Here is a 21,985-nt window from a genome sequence, read left to right on the forward strand (position 1 = left end):
GTTCTCAGGCTGTTACAGAAACAAGTGTTAGAGCATTTGTAAAATGCAAACAAGGTACAGCATTAGCAATAGTTCAACACACAGAGCAATGTTATGGATGTAGGGGTACAGACATGACACTATCCTCCAGAAGGTCTAGCGTTATGGCATAATGATGCAGGTCCAATAGCTGAGATGCCCCGTGTACACACCCAGAGCTCCAGCACACCCACTCAGAGGAGCAGAAGCATCCAAATACAGAGGCTTTCGGAAAAGCCGGGAATTTCCCCACTGTTTATCAAGGTTTCTTAACTAAGATGTTTAAGTGGGTGAATTTCTCTGAAATGCAGCTGGCCCATCGCTGCAACGTGCAGGGGTGGGAGAGTTCTAGGGTGCACACAGGGCAACGCTGAAACCCAACAGACCTGACCAGCATTCTCATGACTTGAGTACATCCCCTGTAATCCAACCCTTGACTTTGGGCAAGGAAAGAGGTGAATAATAGAGCATAGCTATGAAAGCAGAACCAGAGTATAGTGTCCAGAAGGGGGGAAAGAAGCAGGTCTCTGGAGTGGAGGCATAAATATAAATTTTCTAAATAAATAAGCAAGCAGCTTGGACTCACCAGCTGGCAGAATTGGATTTCAGGGCACTGCTGCTGCTCTGAGACCAATGCCTCATAGTGTGTGCAAGTTTCTGTAATGCCTACTCAGCCTCTCATGCACTCCCCCTCTCCTAAAAGAAAACCATGGAAAAGGCTGCCCTAGCCTTTCAAAAGGGGAGAGCAGGAAAGAAATATTAGATCAATACAGGACTTACGGGCTGAGCACAGAAGGACACAGGTATGTTCTTGGAGGCCACCTCTAAAGATCCTCAAAAACAAAAGCCAAAACTGTAATATATATAGCTTTCTCAGAGGGAAGCAAACTTCCCTCACAATCCTGCAAGAGAGAGCTGCATGTGTGAGAGACCGTCCAAGGACACTGCTGGGGAGAGGGGAGTGGGTGACACAGCTAGATCTATATCCCATTCCCATCTCCATTGCAGTGCTAATCTCAGTTCTACTGGATAGGTTGGATGTGCCCCTTTGATGCAATACATATCCACATAAATAAATATGCAGTTAGGAATGAGTACCCAGGTTTAAAATCATCTGTTGTAATAATAATAACAACATTCGATTTATATACCGCCCTTCAGGACAACTTAATGCCCACTCAGAGTGGTTTACAAAGTATGTCATTATTATCCCCACAACAAAACACCCTGTGAGGTGGGTGGGGCTGAGAGAGCTCTGAGAGAGCTGTGACCCAAGGTCACCCAGCTGGCTTCACGTGGAAGAGTGGGGAATCAAACCCAGCTCTCCAGATTAGAGTCCCGCTGTCATAGCCCAGTCTGAGAGTGAGGTCTCCTCTGGAGGAGAGGAGCCTCGTGTAGCCAGCCAGGACTCCTCAGGAGAAGAAGAGTTCTGTGTAGCCAGCCCTAGCCCTGACTCAGCAGAAGCCAGCAATCATGAGCAGCAGCTGCTGGCTGATCAAGGCTCACAGCTAGCAGCTGAGACACCAGCACCCTCTAGCCCCAATACCACAGGGGAAGCTCAGCCAGGAACTTCCACAGGGGAGGCTCAGTCAGGGACTGCCAGCACCACAGGGGAAGCCCAGCCAGGGGCTTCCACCCCCCCAGGGTCACCCACGCCTAGAGAGCACCGCAGGCAGCGCCAGAGACTGGAACTGCAGGAGAGACGGCGCAGTGCTCGTCTCCTGAGCCAACGCCAGCTGCTGGAGAGTGATGATGAGTAGCATCAGGATGGAGCCCCAGCAGCTGGCTGAAAATCACGCCTGGCTATAAAAGCCAGTCAGGAGCAACTGCCAGGCGTGGAAGCAACGTGTCAACTACCTGCAACCACTCCCTGGTACCTTGTGTCTTGCTCTTGCCTGCACCTTGACTTGATACCCTCGTGCTCTGACTTACGGACTGGACTTGGCTTGGCTTTTTGGATCCTGGAGGCAACCCTGGCATTAACCTTGTGCTCTGACTACGGACTGGACCTGGCTTGTGACTTTTGAACACCCCTTGGCTTCGTGCTAGTACCTGGACTCCCAGCTTGGGCGGGCCCAGCCCATGACAGATTGCTTCCACCACAAAACTTCCCAGCATGGACACGGCGATGCCCACCCTGGGGAGCCTGGCTCTGCTGCAGGATCAGGTACTGCAATTGACTCAAGCACTGGTGACTTTGCAGCAGCAGATTGCCACCCTACTTGCTGCCCCTGCTGCACTGCCGCCTGCTAAATGCCCAGTGAAGCTTCCTGACAGTTTTGAGGGCGATGTGGAGGAATTCCCAGCATTTCTTGCCCGCTGCCAGCTATATATTGAACTCCGGGCCAGAGACTTTCCCACAGATAAAAGCAAGGTCGGCTTTATCCTCAGCCTGTTAAAGGGGCAGGCGGCAAGATGGGCCACACCCTTGTTACTGGCCAAATCCCCACTGCTAGGGGATTTCCCAAACTTTGTGGCCCACATTTCTGCCGCCTTTGCGAACCCCCTGAAGGCCATCAAAGCAAACCAAAGAATACGTGCCCTCACCCAGGGGAATGGGACTGTGGCCCAATACACCACTGAATTCCAGTTACTGGCCCAGGACCTGGGCTGGAACGAAGCTGCCCTCGCCGACCAGTACCTGGAGGGCCTATCTGAGGAGGTATTGGATGAAGTGGCCCGATCCGAACGACCGAGAGAACTACAAGCGCTCATCCTCCTATGCTTGCGAATCGATGGGCGGCTAGAGAACCGGAGACAAGCCCGTGTGCTAAGCTGTCCTCCGCCCCAGGCCTCACCTGCCAAGGCAGCAGAACTAGCACCCTCGAGCATGCCTTTCACCCATTTGCCTCCTGAGGAGAAGGAGCGGCGTCACACCCACAACCTCTGCTGGTACTGTGGTGGGGTGGGCCACTACGCCAATGACTGCCCTGCAAAAAGGAGGGCCCCAGCTTTAGCTCTGGAGCGGACTCCTGCTAAACAACTTGTTGGAACAGCCAATGCCTCCTGTGACCATCCCGAACCATTCCTGGTGCCTGTAAAGCTGTGCCTGCCCGACGGCCGATGCCTATTTGTGTATGCCATGATAGATTCAGGGGCATCCCGCTGCTTCATGGATATCAAGTTTGCCGCACAGCACAGGATTCCCTTGCGGGCAAAGAAGACCCCCACCGTAGTGGAGGCCATTGATGGGCGGCCTCTGCGTTCTGGGCCAGTGGTCAAGGAAACCCAGGACCTTCTCTTGCAGATCCAGCATCACCGTGAGCAGCTCTGCTTCGATGTTGTGGGCATCCCCCACTTTCCGCTGGTCCTGGGGCTCTCCTGGCTCTGTTGCCATGATCCGGTTATTCGGTGGGGCCAGCAGGACCTTCGCTTCCGGACACCCTGCCCACATGAAAATAAACGCACGGGTCCAATCGCAGCCGCTGCACAAGGGGCCTTTGCACTACCGGAGATATATGCAGATTTTGCAGATGTGTTTGAGGAAAAAGGGGCAGACCAACTCCCCCCGCATCGGCCGTATGACTGTGCTATTGACTTAATCCCCGGCGCCCCCCTGCCAGTGGGACGCCTGTACTCGTTATCAGAGCCTGAGCTGGCCGCACTCCGGGACTTCCTCACAACCAATCTGCGTCGAGGATTCATCCGCCCCTCCACCTCGCCCACCTCTGCCCCAGTCCTCTTTGTTAAAAAGAAAAGTGGAGAACTCTGGCTCTGCAATGACTACCGGGCCCTGAACAAAATCTCTGTCCGAGACCGGTATCCACTGCCACTGATCTCCGACCTCCTGGAGCAAGTTAAGGGAGCCCAGATCTACACCAAGCTGGATCTTCGGGGAGCCTACAACCTGGTGCGCATCCGGGAAGGCGATGAGTGGAAAACTGCCTTTAGTACCAGGTATGGACAATACGAGTACATGGTGATGCCCTTTGGCCTGACTAACGCGCCCTCGGTGTTTCAGAGGTTTATGAATGATATCTTTCGTGACCTGCTGGATCAGTTCGTCATCATTTACTTGGATGATATATTAATTTATTCCCGGAACCCGGCTCGACACCCCCAGCACGTGCGCATGGTGCTGCAAAGACTCCGGCAGCACGGCCTGTTTGCCAAGCTGGAAAAATGTGCATTCCACCTGCCTGCCGTAGAATTCCTCGGCCATGTGATCTCGCCCCGGGGTATCCAAATGGACCCAGCTAAGGTCGAAGCGGTACAGACCTGGCAACACCCCCCGCTCACGGAAGGATGTGCAACGATTTCTGGGGTTTGCCAACTACTATCGGCAGTTCATCCCCCAGTTTGCATCCATAGCTGTTCCCCTTACCCGGCTTCTCCGGCCTCGAGAACCCTTCCATTGGACACCGGAAGCCAATGAGGCATTCCAGACCTTGAAGGCACGCTTCATCACACAACCAGTACTCCGATACCCAGATCCCCAGCTACCCTTCGTAGTTGAGGCAGACGCCTCCAGCACTGCCATCGGAGCGGTGCTCTCACAACGCGCAACCTCCTCCAGCGTCCCCCAACCCTGTGCCTACTACTCTCGCCAGCTTACCCCTGCAGAAAGGAACTATACCATCTGGGAGCGGGAGCTGCTGGCAATAAAGGCAGCCTTCGAGGTTTGGCGGCACCATCTGGAGGGGGCTCAACACCCTCTCCGAGTGCTCACTGATCACCGGAACCTTGAACATCTCCAAACCGCCCGCCGCCTCAACCAGAGGCAGATCCGCTGGTCATTGTTCTTCTCCCGCTTTGACTTCAGGATCACGTATGTCCCCAGTTCCCAGAATAAGAAAGCCGATGCTCTGTCCCGGAAACCAGAGTACAACTTATCCCCAGGCTGGGAAGAGCCTCTAACTACTATCCTGGCTCCCGAAACATTCGCTGCCGCGCAACCCTCCCAGGGGCTGGTTGAGGAGATACTGGCTCAACAGGTACTGGACCCAGTTGCCCAGAAATACCTCCAGAAGGTCCGGGAGCCGCACCAGCTCCAGGCGGATGGCTTCGCAGAGGAAGAGGGGCTACTGACCCATCGAGGCCGAATTTATGTACCACCTGGCCCGCTGCGAACAAAAGTCCTGCAACTGGTCCATGATTCCAGACCCGCTGGGCACTTCGGTCGCCACAAGACAACCCATCTCTTGACCCGTGACTTCTGGTGGCCCCGGGTGCAATCAGATGTGGCCCGGTACGTGGCAGCCTGTGAGACGTGTAGGCGGGCCAAGGATTCCCCTGGCAAACCCTCCGGCCTTCTGCATCCGCTACCCACACCCACCGGGCCATGGAGGACTATTTCCATGGACTTCATTACAGATCTGCCCTGCTCCAAAGGCCATACCTGCATCCTGGTGGTGGTGGACTTATTCACAAAAATGGCCCATTTCATTCCCTGTTCTGGACCCCCCACCGCTCAGGACACTGCACACCTGTACCTTCAGCATGTCTTTCGACTTCACGGGCGACCGGACCATGTAATTTCCGATCGGGGAGTTCAATTCACCTCTAGGTTTTGGCGGGCACTGCACTCCCTTCTTGGCACCCAAGTCCACTTATCCTCAGCACACCATCCCCAGTCCGACGGGCAAACGGAACGCACCAATGCAACCCTGGAGCAGTATCTGAGATGCTATACAAACCATCAACAGGATGACTGGCTAGCCCTACTGCCTTTGGCCGAGTTCGCATATAACAATGCAGTGCACTCCTCCACCCAACAGACCCCCTTTATGGCTAACTATGGCCATCACCCTCGCTTCTTTCCTAGCACCGCACCCTCGTCAGGAATCCCAGCTGCGGACGATCGCCTCCAGGAACTTCAATCCATGCATGAGCTGTTGCGGGAGCAACTCCAGCTTGCCAAGGAAAACTACAAGGGAGCTGCGGATCGGAAACGGCAACCTGGTGTTCCCCTGTCCGTAGGTGACCAGGTCTGGTTATCCACCCGCCATATCCGCAGCCAACGGCCCTCCAAAAAGCTGGATGCTCGGTTCCTTGGACCCTTCGTGATCACCGACCAGGTGAACCCCGTAGCCTACCGCCTGCAACTACCACCGACCCTCCCGATCCATCCCGTGTTTCATCGGTCCCTTCTAGTCCCGGCGTCACCCCCAGACCTGCACCATCCCGGGCCACCACCTCCTCCGCCTCCGATTACCATTGAGGGGCAAGAAGAATATGAGGTCGCCCAGATCCTGGACTCCCGTCGCCGGCGGGGGCAAGTGCAGTACTTGGTGGACTGGAAGGGGTATGGACCGGAAGACCGCTCATGGGAGCCGGCTGTGAACATTCATGCCCCCCGTCTAGTCCGACAATTCCATCGGGCCTATCCTCAGAAACCGGGGGCGCCCGGGCCACAGAGGAGGGGGGGCCTTGGGAGGGGGGATGGTGTCATAGCCCAGTCTGAGAGTGAGGTCTCCTCTGGAGGAGAGGAGCCTCGTGTAGCCAGCCAGGACTCCTCAGGAGAAGAAGAGTTCTGTGTAGCCAGCCCTAGCCCTGACTCAGCAGAAGCCAGCAATCATGAGCAGCAGCTGCTGGCTGATCAAGGCTCACAGCTAGCAGCTGAGACACCAGCACCCTCTAGCCCCAATACCACAGGGGAAGCTCAGCCAGGAACTTCCACAGGGGAGGCTCAGTCAGGGACTGCCAGCACCACAGGGGAAGCCCAGCCAGGGGCTTCCACCCCCCCAGGGTCACCCACGCCTAGAGAGCGCCGCAGGCAGCGCCAGAGACTGGAACTGCAGGAGAGACGGCGCAGTGCTCGTCTCCTGAGCCAACGCCAGCTGCTGGAGAGTGATGATGAGTAGCATCAGGATGGAGCCCCAGCAGCTGGCTGAAAATCACGCCTGGCTATAAAAGCCAGTCAGGAGCAACTGCCAGGCGTGGAAGCAACGTGTCAACTACCTGCAACCACTCCCTGGTACCTTGTGTCTTGCTCTTGCCTGCACCTTGACTTGATACCCTCGTGCTCTGACTTACGGACTGGACTTGGCTTGGCTTTTTGGATCCTGGAGGCAACCCTGGCATTAACCTTGTGCTCTGACTACGGACTGGACCTGGCTTGTGACTTTTGAACACCCCTTGGCTTCGTGCTAGTACCTGGACTCCCAGCTTGGGCGGGCCCAGCCCATGACACCCGCACTCTTAACCACTACACCAAACTGGCTCTCGCCAGTTTGTTAACATATGACTTGTTGTAAGTTAACATATGACTAGTTGATTTTCATTACAGTTGGATCAGAGCCATTACAGTCAGCAGCACTCCTAGAATTGTCTCGGAAACGGATGCATGTTTTCCAGTTTGCATTTAGAGATCTTTTGTTAACCAATGTGAGAATAGTACCCATGTAAAGTGGCTCTCTCAGATGTATGTTGTGGTCAAGCAGTTCTGTAGTATTCAACAAAGATCTCCTGCTGCACGTCCATTAGGCTCCATCTTTACAATTGCTCACTAATAAGCCTCGCAAATAGTCCATTAGCAGCAAAAGCTACAACTTTCTCCACCTGTTCCTCCAGCTTCACCAATAAAAAAATGCTGCCAGTGCTGAAAGATAAGCAGACAATTAAACTGCATGCACATTATCCTGAAGCCAGTGGGATCAGTGCGGAGAGAGGCATCTGAAGACTGTTTACGCAAAATGAAACCCAGGCTCTAAGCAAAGGTCCTTTGCTGTAATTACTGAGATAGCAGCTAGAAAAATTCAGTGTACAAAACAAATCCATTTGAGATGCTGCCACGCAATGACAGAGTTAGATAAATGGCAGCAACTAAGTACAGAGAGAATATGAGAGGCAGGGGACATAGCCTTTGGTAAGTTATACTGTGAAACAAGACTTCGCATAATTCAAAAGGAACGTCTCCAACATCCTCTCTACACAGCTCTGAATCCTGATTATTTCTGTTTAAGGATGGATGACACCAAGAGTAACTTTCTCACAGCTACTGCATGAATATTTGAACTCATATTAATAACTAGCAACAAAGCCCGTTGTGGGGAAAAATACAACGGGCTCTAGAAAGGGCAGGGCAGGCAGGTGGGCATTCCCTCCTCCTCTATTACTAATAACAGCCAGATGAAGGTGGGGGGGGCAGGCATGGCCACTTCCTCTGTGCCTGATCCCGGCCGAGTGAAGGGGGGGCAGGCATTGCTGCCTGCTCTGTGCCTGACCATGACCAAGTGAAGGTAGGGTGGGCATTGCCACCTGCTCCATTCCTGATCCTGGCCGGGTGAAGGGGCGGGCCTTGCTGCCTGCTCTGCATCTGATCCCAGCTGGGTTAAACAGTGGTGGGCATTACCTTCTACTCTGTGACTGATTCCAGCTGGGTGAAGTGAAGGGGGCATTGCCGTCTGCTCCGCGACTGATGGTTGTTGTGGGTTTTCCGGGCTGTATTGCCGTGGTCTTGGCATTGTAGTTCCTGACGTTTCGCCAGCAGCTGTGGCTGGCATCTTCAGAGGTGTGGCACCAAAAGACAGAGATCTCTCCGTGACACAGCCCGGAGAATCCACAACAACCATCGTTCTCCGGCCGTGAAAGCCTTCGACAATACGTCAAATTTTAAATTTCTTCTGCGTTGTCTATCATTCATCTGGGCGATCCTTTTTATCAAAATCTCAATCTGATCTTCATTCGCCTCAGCTAATTCTTTAGCTTGCTCTGCTGTTTTCTTGACCTTTTCCACAGCCGTCATCATTTGTCTCATCTCTGGCTTTAAATCCTGCATGTCAGCCCTTACATTAGCTTCTGAGCGCTGGATCATCTCCCCCAGCTCCTTCATGGACTTCGCCATCTTGTTAGGCATTCGTAAATCAACAGGAGCTTTTGCACATTGAAAGGATATTACTCACCCCAGTCCCAGGGTTAAAAGCAGCTCCTACAGTCTAATTAACTTCTGGGAGGGTATCTTTCGTTATCAGTTTACTTTATGTTCATCTTGTTTAGGCTTTTAATTTACGAGTTCCAAGAGTGACGCGAGTGAGCGTCTACCCAATTCGAAACATGCATAGTTCCCCCAGGCCGCTCTCTGAGTGAGTGAAGCGTGGAGCCACCGGAGTGGAAGGAAGATGAAAGGCTGGCCATGAGCGAATAGACAAACATGGCTACCCTTCTGACTCAGTCTGAGATTCTGGAAACCTTCAGCCAGTCTTCATAGCCGTTGTCAGACTTGGTATAAGAAAATGAGTGACACAGATGATGATGTACCTCAGCTTTCATCCTAAGCCTTAGCTGCTCTACAGGAGTTCTACACTGAACAGCAGCAGAGAAATGACATTAAGACAACAGAAAGATGTACTGACTATTCTCTGGGATCAATAGAAGAGAACTGGCAATTGAGCCAATTTTGGTTTGATTCTGAAACTGCACTTTGTTTGGCTAATGAGGCTATACAAACAGTTGGAAAGGGTAGCAGGATAGCATGTGTCAGTGCACACAGCATTTATCAAAAACTGAAAGAGCAGGATAGAAAAGATTTTTCAACATGTTTATTGGAATATGACCAAAAATTTTATGTATATGGAGATGAATGTTTTCTGATTACAACAATCCTTTGAAACTTCCAGAAAATCTCACAGCACACAGTTTTGACATAGTTGTAGCAGTTCCACCCTACTTGTCCAAAGAATGCCTCAGAAAAACAGCAGATACTGTCAACTAAAGGAAAGATTCTGCTTTGTACAGATGCAATCATGGAGGAACAAGCAGCAAAATACCTTGGTGTGAAGATGTGCAAATTTATTCCAAAATATACTCGAAACTTAGCCAATGAGTTTCGATGCTATACAAATTATGATTCTAGACTAAATTCTGTGTATTGACATTAAAAAACTGGTAAATTTAAAAAAAAGTTAGTAGGCAACACAGCTTGATCATCTGTTCCACATGCACCAAAGTGTTACATTCTGGACAGTTTGGGGGTATTAGTTCCCCAATCCCATTATGATGGAAACTATCATAGTTCAGTGGTAGAACACACACTTACTTCTTAGACCATCTCAGGTAACACAGATATGAAAGATGATTTCCGAAGTCTCTGCTACTTATAAGCAATATGGGAATACAAGGACAAATGATCTTATTCATTACAAAATGGAAGTATGATGAGCTGCAAGCTGCCATTTGTTCTTGGCATTCCAGAATTCTAGCACCAATAACATCATCATGATTACCTCCAAACTGGGGAGAGGCAGTTGTTTACTTCAACCCATTAATCTTTCAGACCATTTCACCTATTTGTTTGAGACATTTGTCTACTGGAAAGTGAGGCCTTTTATTTCTGTTCCAGAATGCTATTTACAACGTATCTCTAAAGTCTGCAACAGAACAAGAAACCTGTTTGTTCCTGCCTGCACAGCAGGTCAGTTACTCAAATCGTTCCCTTTGTTCCCCAAAGGGCTGGCAAGGAACATAAGAGTTTCAGTGGGATGATAACAATAATATATATTTGACGGATGGCAGCAACTATCAACACTTATTTCTTTCTCTAGAGGACAATTTTTGTTTTTAATGAGTATGCCTTCGTAATCCAATATTGCAATTTTGTTCATTTCACCCTTAAAATTTTTTGTCATACAGTCCTCTCCCTGCATTACATTTAATCAATCTCTTCTCACATACCACTCTACCAAATACTTTTGAGGGCACAGCAACAACACAGTCAGTCAAATACTGAAGTAAATCAAGGACTCCCTGGGTTTATTTCAGTAAAGGACCAGCACTCACTTATGTTCATGCATGTTGCCCTGAATGCACGCAGGCCTTCATAAAGCTCCTCCAAGGATGTTCCCATCACCTCACTGTACGCTCCAGTGGAGGACTGCAGTCCTGAGGGCTCTGCTGGGGGAACAGATATCAATTAAGTATTCACGCTTTCTGATACAGGCAGTGTCCAGCTGCTGTAGATTGATGCTGGGGCCCCTAAACCAGAAACATCTCTTACCTGACAATGAAGGTGTATCTACTAGGGGAATATTGGCCTCCTCCCCCTCTTCCTCTTCCTTCTGCAACCTGGCTTGGGACATTTTTGGTTGTACATCACCTACATGAGGCGGGAGAGGATGCAAATCACATAATGCCCCTTCATGTTGCCAGCACAGAAAGCGATTCTGGCCTGTCTCCCACACCACTAACCTTCAACTCCAAAGTGCCCCCCCTGCCCCCCGCAGAGGTAGAGTGCATCTCCTTGACTGGACTCCCCTCAGCGTCTCAGGCCCACTCTGGTCAAATGCATTTTCTGAAGCAACTGACTGACAGGACAGAAGATTGGCCTGAGGAGAAGTCTTTAATAGGGAATTTTAATAGAACCCAAATTCTAAAAGCAGTTTTTCAGTGGCTTGCACACAAAGACAAAGAACCAATGCACGAGGGAGAGAGTGAACAACAAAAAAGGAAGAACAAGAGATTTGTTCCACAAGATCCAGGAAATCAAAGGGAAATTCAAACCATGAAAAACTATACAGAAGATGACAGATTACTTCAAAAAAGAATTTTTTTATGAAGAACTTGCAATTTTAGAAAGTGAAGTGGAAGCTACACACAATGGAATTGGGTGTAGCTTCACAAATCACATTGGAAGCTACACTCAATGGAATTGGGTGTAGCTTCACAAATCACCACAAATAGATAGAATACCAATGCAGTTACTTCAAGATACAGAAATTGAGACCATCAAAATCTTAAGAATACGGCAACAAAATAATGGCCTAGAGAGTGGACACACTTGATCTACATTCTCATTCCCAAAAAAGGATATGTCAAAGACTGTGGCAACTATCAGACCACTGCATTTATTTCCCATGCAAGCAAAGTGATGCTCAAAGTTTTACAGCAAAGACTCTTATCATATATAGAATAAAAAATGCCAGCTGTTCAAGCAAGATTCAGAAAAGGAAGCGGTACCAGAGAACATGTTGCAAATTTATGATGGTTATTGGAACGTGTCCTGATCTGAATAGCTCAGGTGAGCCCAATCTTGTCAGATCTCAGAAGCTAAGCAGGGTTAGCCTTGGTTAGTAATTAGATGGGAAACCTCCAAAGAAGACCAGGGTTTCAGAAGCACACAATGGCTAACTACCTCAGTCTCTTGCCTTGAAAACCCCAACAAGGGTCACCACAAATCAACTATGACTTGACAGTACTTTCCTCCACCACCACTGGAACATACCAGAGGACGTTAAAAGAAAATCAGTTTTCATTTTATAGATTATAACAAAGCTTTTGACTGTGAGGTTCCTGAAAAGCTATGGACTGTTTTAAAAGAAATAGGTGCGCCATAGCATTTAATTGTTTTGATGCATGACCTGTACTCTGAGAAAGAAGCTATTAGATTAAAATATGGGGGAACAGAATGGTTTGGCAGACAGTTCAGACAAGGATGTCTGTTCAGTCTACGTGACGAACATATTAAGAAAAAATGGATTAGATTTAGATGAAGATGGAGCAAAAATTGGAGGAAGTAACTCTAACTATGTGATATATGCTGATGAAGCAGGCCGCAGCCTAAAGAGAGTGGAAAATTACCAGAGGGAGCCAGTTTGAGGCTCATACATGTATCAAAGTTATCTAGCATGATGTTAGTTTACCAATGACAAGTCTGTAACTATGGCATGTGATTTAGTTATGTATTCTGCCTGACAAGAATGTATTTAGGCAAGTTGCTGTCTGTGTTAGGGGGCTCAGTTTGTTTTGAGTGGCAGAAGTCACACTGAGCCTTAGCCGGCTAATAAAGCACGCTTTCCTTCCTGAATCCTTGTTGGTCTCATTCCTGCACGACTCTTGAAGCTGCTACATTTTGGGGGCTCGTCCGGGATTTGAGGGGGCTTTTGGGGTCCCCCTTGACCCTCAAGTCGGTGCAGGCCGGCCCCAGAGAGAGAGGGACTCCGTGGGCGCCACCCGACTGTTTTCGGGATCGGATACCATCTCTCTCTGCTGTCGGTGGCACCCCTTGCGGCGTCAACGACCCGGTTAACAAGGCAGGAACGATTGCCCTGAGGGAGTCCCGGGACTGGTGAGTATAGTAACTGAGGGACCGTTCCTCTTTTAGGGACGAAGAGGGGCCTGATCACCCCCTAGCACAGCCCAAGTAGGAGAGTCAGAAGGACTCATCTGAACCCACTGGTGCTGTAGGTTTGGGTTGGAAACTCGTCGTGTGTGTGATGTGAGTGGAACGCCGCAAGGCGATCAGTGCGTGAAGCACGTGCGTAGGGACTCCTGAGGAGCAGACCCCTTACTGCCTCCTTGCCGTTTACTTTCCCTAGACTGTCTTGTCTTGTCTCTGTGTATTATGGGTGGTTCATCTTCTAAGCCAACTCCGCTAGAGTTGGTACTGAAACATTTCCAGGAGGTTTATGGGAATTGGATAAAGTCAGAGGAAAATGTAACTCCTGAAACGTTGGAAACCCTGTGTATGGTAGAATGGCCTACTTTTGATTTAGGATGGCCATTGGAGGGCACATTTGAAGAGTCTATTGCTCTTGATGTATATCATTTTGTTCTCAAACATCATGAAGATCAGATAGTATATGCCCAGGCTTGGCATTATATTTGTATGCACCCCCCACCCTGGGTTAAAAAGCGACAGAGAGGCAGGGCTAAGAAAATGGAGGCGCAGCTCCTGGTCCTTGATAGGGGGAGGAAAGCAGGCCCACGACCGGGAAGGCTACAGCCACAGGAGAGTCTATATCCAGTTCTGCCCGCTAGGGGAGCCCCAGTCAGCCCCGCAGTGCCACTCGATGCTGGCCTCCGCTCAAAGACGAAGTTAGTGCAACAGGCCCCGGAAGACGAAATGTCTCCCCCACCCTATGTGCCCAAGGAAGAAAGTGGAAGGACGACCCCGCCAGTGACACGGTCACAGGCGCAGAAAAAGCAGGCTGAGGGAGAAGGTGCAGGAGAGGAGGAGATTCAGACGCCGCCGTTAGAAGGAGAGGCCACTAATACTTGTCCCTTAAGGGAGACTGTGGACCCTAGAACCGGAGCCACCCGGCTAATTTACCAACCACTTACCACCACTGATTTATACAATTGGAAGACCCAGACCCCTTCATTTTCGGAACAGCCTGAGCCAGTGACCACTTTATTTGGGTCAATCATTAATAGCCACCAGCCAACCTGGCAGGAATGCAATCAGCTCCTGATCACATTCTTTAATACTGAGGAGCGTAAGCGTATAATTCAGGGGGCAAAGAAATGGTTGTTAACTTTGAAAAAGGATGGTGAAGATGATGAAACAATATTAAAGGCTGCTTTCCCAGTGGAAGATCCAGGGTGGGACCCCAATTACAAGGACCATAAGGATAGATTGGCTATATATCAACAGGCTATACTGAAAGGAATACAGGCGGCAGGGAAGAAAGTGACAGATATGCGAAAGATACAGGAGCGCCATCAAAAACCTGATGAGCCCCCTGGGGCATTTTTAGAGAGAATTTACGAAACTTACCAGCAATACACGCCATTTGACCAGAGGCAGAGGAGAATAAACGGATGGTTCTTACCACCTTTGTCAGCCAGGCGGCCAGGGACATAAGGAGGAAACTACAGAAACAAGATGGCTTCTTAGGCATGAATATAGAGCAGATTCTGGAGATAGCACATAAGACTTTTATTAACAGGGAACAGGAAGAAAGGAGGCAAAATGCGAGGAAGATGAAGAAGAAAGCAGAGTTGTTAGCCGTGGCCCTGACGCAATTTCCACAGCACGGGGCACCCCAAGGAACGGGAAGGGGAGCCGGGATTGGAAGAAGGGTTCGGAGGCCCCTGGGCCCCAATCAATGCGCCTACTGCCACCTAAAGGGCCATTGGAAGAACGAGTGTAGAGAAAGGTTGCAGAATGTCAGAGGACGTGGAAGGGGACGAGGTGATTACAGAGGGAGAAGAGATGGATACAGGAGTCAGGGAGTAGTAAGTGAAGGATTGTATGAGAGACGTGGGCCAACCGTAGCGGCAGCCCTAAATGAGGATGGATACAGATGGGAAGTTGAAGACGAAGAGGAGTGGGAGACATAGGACAGACCAGGCACCTTCAGTCTTGGCCCCAGGAGCCCATGGTCAAAATTTCTATAGGGGGGCAAAATATATCTTTCCTAGTAGATGCAGGGGCCAAACATTCAGTTGTAACTCAGCCAGTGACTCCAGTCACAGAAAAAACAATAGTTGTAAGGGGGGGCAACAGGGGCTTGCCAGAGACAACTCCAGAAGGATTTGGTGAATTTACCCTTGGAACACAAGAAAGGGCAAACTTTAGAAGAACCCAAAGAAATAACAATACTGGCACCACTCAGACAGGTGCCCTTGGAAGGACAGAATGGAGGATTTGGTTATGGAGAATCACCAATTACAGGAACAGAAATAAGAGTATTAAGGAAAGAACTACCTTTATTGGTAGAAGGCCCCAAGGGGTGGCAAAACAGTTGAGTCAGCTTTTGGGGCCAGGTATCAATACTTGGTCTAAAATGTATGTTTTGACCCTCTTCGCAGGGGAAGAGTGAAACACAAATTAAGGTAGCAACTATGCTAGAGTGGGAAAAAGACCACCCACCTAGAGATGGAGTGGTGGCCACCGATGTTAAATTACCTATAAGTAATCCAAATTGGGATTCAAATACAGCAGCACAGAGTTTTTCAGGGGCATTTCAGGATCCATAGGGAAAAATGAAACTTCAAATGAGTATGTAAAAAGGTTAAAAGGGAATATGAGGAAACACATAGACATGGACCCAGATGGCCAGGAAGCATAAATGCTTCTAAAAGTCCAATTTGTCACCAAGGTATGGCCAGACATTAAGAGGATTGAGAAAAGAACTTGGTGAAGGAAGCATAAGAAAGTTTATGTGAGGCAAAAAGAAGAGAAGGTGAAGAGTAAAGTCAGAATGAAGGCCCAAATAACTCAGCCTGTGTGAGGGGAAGCAGGTTGAGGAGAAGAGGACACGGTCGTGGATTAAAAGGCAGAAGGCTAGGAAGCCAGATGGAAAAAGGTAGGGGTAAACCAGGCCTGAGCTAAGTTCAACCTGGAACTTGTCTAGGAAAAGGAAGGTGTTTTGGTTGGGGAAAGAAAAGGCATTGGAAGGTAGAGAAACACAATGAGATCATGAACTTGATGGAGTTGGAGGATTAAGAAAGTTAAGGGCTAATTTACTCAGGCCCTTTGTTAGCAAAACCCTTAATAAAGTTAAAAGGTAGGGCCTGAGGAAGAAAAAATTACCTTCCTAGTGAGCACTGGGGTTGCCTGGTCTACACAGGGAAAGATTCTATAGGGAAGGGAGATTATCATCAGCCTCTTTATTTTTCCTTCTGGGAAAAATTGAGTATTCGAGTTCCGGATTCTTCTTCCACTAGGGTGACCATGTGTTCACTCAGAGCAGAAGAAGGAAACTGGGGAGGGCTACGAGTAGAGCCCCTTCTCATACAGCGGTGGCTCAAGCAATCATTCATCTGTTAACCTTTTTAAAAGTGAAAAGGGGGGGCGTCAGAGATTAGATCCTGGAAAGGTTCAAGCAATAAAAGAGGTCCACCTCCCCAGGACCAAAAGGGTGAATAGAAGGGTATGCCAGCGAAACAAAGCCCTTGTTTAAGAAGTTAGTCATGTCAGAACCAGAGGTTTTGGTTTGGACACCTGAAGAGAAAATTGCCTTTGAACAAGTGAAACAGGCATTAACAAGAGCCACGCCCTGGCCTTGCTGACCCCAGAAAAGCCTTTCCATGTGTTTGTGGAAACTAGAAATGGCACGTCTCACTTTGGGTGGAGCTCTAAGAGTAATTGCCCCCCCCCATCAAGTGAAAGCAATTTTAGCTCAGAGGGCAGGGCTGTGGCTAATGGAATAACTAACTATATAAGGTATAAAATATACTTGTGGGTAATGGGAGATGTAAACAGGGGCGGATTGGTAGGCGGATCGGGAAGGCTGTACCTCCTTAGTATTCCAGTAATGGGAGAACGGGAGAGGGGCGTGTGCGGACGGGGTAGGATGTACTTTTCAATTGTATTAAGCTTGAATCCCCAAGGGGCAAAGTTCTTCAATATTTTGCACCTGAAAGATGCATTCTTTTGTTTGCTACTGGCTTCTGCCAGTCAGCCTAGTTTTTGCCTTCCAGTGGGAAGAAAAGGTCTCAGGTCACAAGTTACAGTATAATTGGACCAGACTGTCACAAGGGTTCAAAATTTGTTCAACCCTTTTCAGTACTGCCCTAAACCATGATCTAGCATACTCTCCATCTGTATCAGGAGAATGTTTTGTTGCAATATGAGAATGACCTGATGGTGGCAGCACATACCCTGTCTCAGTGCAATGAAGCTACACTGTTAGAAATCCTCTATGAAGCAGGCTGTAGAGTTTCTAGGAAGAAAGCACAATTGTGCCAGGTTCAAGGAAAATATTTTGGCTTCGAGATTTCTCAAGACACCTGAGCTTTAGGGCAGAGGCGGAAAGAGGCAGTATGTACAATCCCCGCACCAACAACCAGGCCACAAGTCCAGGAATTTTTGGAAGCGGCGGGGTTTTGCTGCCTTTGGACTCCTAATTTGGCAGAGACTGCCCGACTCCGCTATTAAGGGGGAAGAACGGGGACCCCTGTCAGCTAGGAAACCTAATACTCAGGGAGCAGGTTGTAGCATTGGGTAAATCTTTGTAGCAGATCCGAAGGTATGTAGGGGAACAGTAACCCCTCCCTGTGTTTAACCCAGTGCATGAGTATCAGCCAGGGTGAAAGACTGGCATGTAACTCATATTTGGGTGAAAGACTGGCATGTAACTCCCCTGGGGCCTAAATGGAGGAGTCCGTATGTTGTTTTATTGGCCACCCCCACAGCAGTTAAGGTAGAAGGCATTGCAGGATGGGTTCACTGGACTAATGTTAAACCAGCTGCTGCGCCTTGGGTTTCAGAGGCGCACCCAGATGATCCCCTTCACCTCCGCCTGGAGAGAATACCCTCCGGATCCAGGCCTACCGGGAACAGCTAGATTTGCAGGCTCCAGTTCCAGTAACTCTGTACCCGCGTACACCAGATGCTGCCAGGTCCATAGCAGGAGCAGGCTCTGGTCTAGTCACCCCGGAAGCTGACTAGTCTACCCACAGCTGAAGCTTAGATCGTCGGTGGATCCTGTCCATAAAGTGATATCCTTTATAATATTTTGTACTCGTTGTATGTTGTTGCAGGTTGCTTACCTGGCCTCTGGTCCACTCTTATTTTCTACTGTTCCCTTACATAGACACAGGTTGTGCAGCTGGTCAGTTATTGAGATTTGTCCTACTTGCAATTATCAGCATTATGGATATACGCCCTGTCTTAATTGTATGTAGCTTACTCCTTTTACCCACCCACTCTAATTTATGTTCACATTGTTATGGCCATAAGCGAGGGAATCGAGTGTTCTATTCTCTTGCCACTATTAATGAGCTATGTTATCAACATCTCAGTGCAGCTCCGTGTCAGAGATGGGGGAAATGGTATATTGTGGCCCGTTCACAGAATAGAGTTGGTTGCGCTCATCCCACGTGGGTCTGTTTCCTGCCCACTGCACATTGGGCCCCAATTATAAAGAAGGCCAGAACAACAGCTTCTAAGGCTCCTAAAGCACCTCTGCCTGCAGTCATTGCTGAACCTTCATTGGTGGTATATTCTTCTTTGTATCAGGAGGTGGCGCAAGAAGTACCAGTCCCAATTTCTGGACGGAATCTCTTTCTAACCCTGGCAGGATAGCTGCTTCCCTAAATGTTACTGATTGTTGGGAATGTGGGGGACCTCTTATGAGCGAGCAATGGCCTTGGGTGGCAATAGAAGTTACTCCTGAAATGTTAATTCAATGGAATCATACTGTAAGGACTGCTTATCACAGTCAGCCACATAGTTGGGCTTTAGCCTCCCCTGTTATTGGCACCTTTTGTCTTACCCCACCCCAGGTTGCCAATTATACGATCTGAGTTGGTGAAACCCCTTGCCGAACTGCCTTGGTAGTTAACGCAAGTGGCACGGAGGCTACCTGGTGGACTGATGGGCAGGTGCCCCTGACAGGTAATCCCTGGGTGAATCATACCCTCCTAAAGTCCTAAAGCCTGTCTCATACTTGGGATGCCCCTGAGGGTCTATACTGGGTATGTGGGTCCACTGCTTATTCCCGACTCCCCAGGAGATGGACAGGTTCTTGCACAATAGGAACTATACGACCGGGGTTTTTCCTTTTACCCAACCAGCTGGGTCAGACTCTGGGAATCCCTTTGTTCGATGATTTACAACACTCTAAGCAGTCAATAGACATCGGGGGGACTCAATGGGGAGACGAGTGGCCTCCACAGAGAATTATAGCGTATTATGGCCCCGCTACGTGGGCTCAAGATGGGTCCTGGGGCTATCGAACTCCAGTTTATATGTTAAACCGCATAATCCGGCTTCAAGCAGTCCTTGAAATAATAACAAACCAGACTGCTTCAGCCCTAGAGCTTCTGGCCCGGCAGCAGACTCAAATGAGAGCTGCTATCTATCAAAATAGATTGGCTTTAGACTACTTGCTGGCAGAGGAAGGAGGTGTATGTGGGAAATTTAACTGATTGCTGCCTTCGTATTGATGACAATGGGCAAGCGGTCACAGATATAGCTTCTAACATCCGTAAGATATCCCATGTACCTATATAAACGTGGAAATCAGCCTGGGATGCCGGATGGAGGTGGTTGGTGGAGACAACTTCTGCTCCTTGTGGGATGTGCTTTACTTGGAGTTATCATACTCCCGTTGTATTCCCTGCATTATACGCCTTATACAGACTACTGTTTCGAATATGACAATGTTGGCGACCCCAGTGCCAACTCCGCCCACAAGGGAATTTACCCCTAGTGCACACTTAATGACATTCACCTCACTGTCCTTGGAACGGGTTCGCTTAATAAAAAACCTAAACAAAATGTGGCCTACCCCGGAGGAGGGGCAGTGGGAGGAAAACTTATAGACCAGAACCAGAGAAGTAGCTGCGGCTCTATGTTTGTAATTCGGCCCACTTCCGCTCTGCTGCAGGGGCCGAAAGGGGGGAAATGAAGCAGGCCGCAGCCTAAAGAGAGTGGAAAATTACCAGAGGGAGCCAGTTTGAGGCTCATACATGTATCAAAGTTATGTAGCATGATGTTAGTTTACCAATGACAAGTCTGTAACTATGGCATGTGATTTAGTTATGTATTCTGCCTGACAAGAATGTATTTACGCAAGTTGCTGTCTGTGTTAGGGGGCTGAGTTTGTTTTGAGTGGCAGAAGTCACGCTGAGCCTTAGCCGGCTAATAAAGCACACTTTCCTTCCTGAATCCTTGTTCTCATTCCTGCATGACTCTTGAAGCTGCTACACTGAGAGCCAAAACACACGTTAAGAAATACCTGGGTTCAGCACGTGTTCTCTTACCTCAAGGTTTGCCGGGATCTGTAGGAGTCCTGGAAGCTTAAAGTTTAGCATTTACAGAGCAGCAGGAAGGGAAAGGGAAATACAAGCGCCTGTATTTTAAGCTTTAAGCTTCCAGGACGCCTTTAAGCTTCCAGGACTCCTACAGATCCTTTAAGCTTCCAGGACTTTAAGCTTCCAGGACGCCTACAGATCTTTAAGCTTCCAGGACGCCTACAGATCCCAGCAAACCTTGAGGTAAGAGAACACGTGCTAAACCTGGGTATTTCTTAACGTGTGTTTTGGCTCTGATACTACCACATTACTGACAGGAAACAGTGAAGCCTTAAAAAGACAACAGATGAAGGTTAAAGGATAAAGTGCCAAAGCAGGATTACAGCTGCACGCCAAGAAGACTGAAAAATTACAAGCTTAAGGTTGACAATGAAAAAAACGAGATTGTTAAAAAGGTTTTCTATTTGATATATTGTTGAAGGCTTTCACAGCCGGAGAACGTTAGTTGTTGTAGATCTTCTGGGCTGTATGGCCGTGGTCTTGGCATTGTAGTTCCTGATGTTTCGCCAGCAGCTGTGACTGGCATCTTCAGAGGCGTGGCACCAAAAGACAGAGATCTCTGTCATCCCAAACCCACCTTCCTGAGTAGATATAAATTACTGGCTAACATCTTCTCCACACATTGACACTAAGAGATCTCTACAACTAAGATTTTCTATTCCTTAGCTCAGCCAGCCAGAAGGAGACTGAGATTTGGAAGGACATCCATGAAAGAACTAGAAAATATCATTAAGTGTAAGGAAATATTGCTGGAGACCAAGATCAAGATAATTCATACTGTGGTTGTTCCCCATTATTATGTATGGATGTGAAAGCTGGACAACAAAGAAAGCTGAAATAAACAGATTTCTTTGAAATACATTGGAGGAGTTTTAGACAGGACAGCCAAAATGACGAGAGGGTTGAAGATCAAATCAAACCTGAATTCTCTTTAGGAGTGATTTAACTGTGACTATCATACTTTAGTCACATCCCACAAATGCCAAGAAAAGTGCTACACCCAAGATGGAATAAGTACAAAAAAGAAATTGTGCTGTGGGAAACGGAGTTGTTTTATTCAGCTCTGCTGTTAAGGTTACCAGCCTCCAGGAGGTGGCTGGAGATCTTCTGGAATTATAACTGATCTCCAGGAGACAGGCTAACAGTTCTCTGCGCCTGCTCAAAACCATCCCCCCACGCCTCAGGATCGAGCTTTTCGGGATTTAAAGCCAGACTCGCGGCCTCAACCAAGGCGGCCTAAGAACGCTCTGCGAGGGAAGGGCGCGGAACCCCCAACAGATAAGGCGGCGCACCCCAATCCCTCCCGAGGGAATCAGCCGTTTTTCAAAATAAAAGCGGAAGCCCCCAGAAAAGAACCGATCATTTCCCTCGGGCAGCCCCCAAATGCCTCAGCCCGACGGTTTCCAGGCAAAAGGGGGGGGAAACAAGAGTCGGCGCGACGTCTTTGACGCGGCTCCGGCGAGCACCAACAGCCGCCTCCCCCCAACGCTCCGAGTGGGCGAAGGCCGAAGCGGCGCCGGCTCCGTGCGCGACGTGACCACCCCCG

The 21,985-nt window shown here is 49.0% G+C and overlaps 1 pseudogene; it reads left to right on the plus strand.

The window, feature by feature from the left end:
• Window positions 1-9,191: 9,191 nt before the first annotated feature.
• On the plus strand, window positions 9,192-9,830 carry LOC129341320 (EEF1A lysine methyltransferase 1-like; annotated as a pseudogene).
• Window positions 9,831-21,985: the final 12,155 nt, after the last annotated feature.

This window comes from Eublepharis macularius, chromosome 13 (assembly GCF_028583425.1).
Source record: "Eublepharis macularius isolate TG4126 chromosome 13, MPM_Emac_v1.0, whole genome shotgun sequence".
NCBI lineage: Eukaryota > Metazoa > Chordata > Lepidosauria > Squamata > Eublepharidae > Eublepharis > Eublepharis macularius.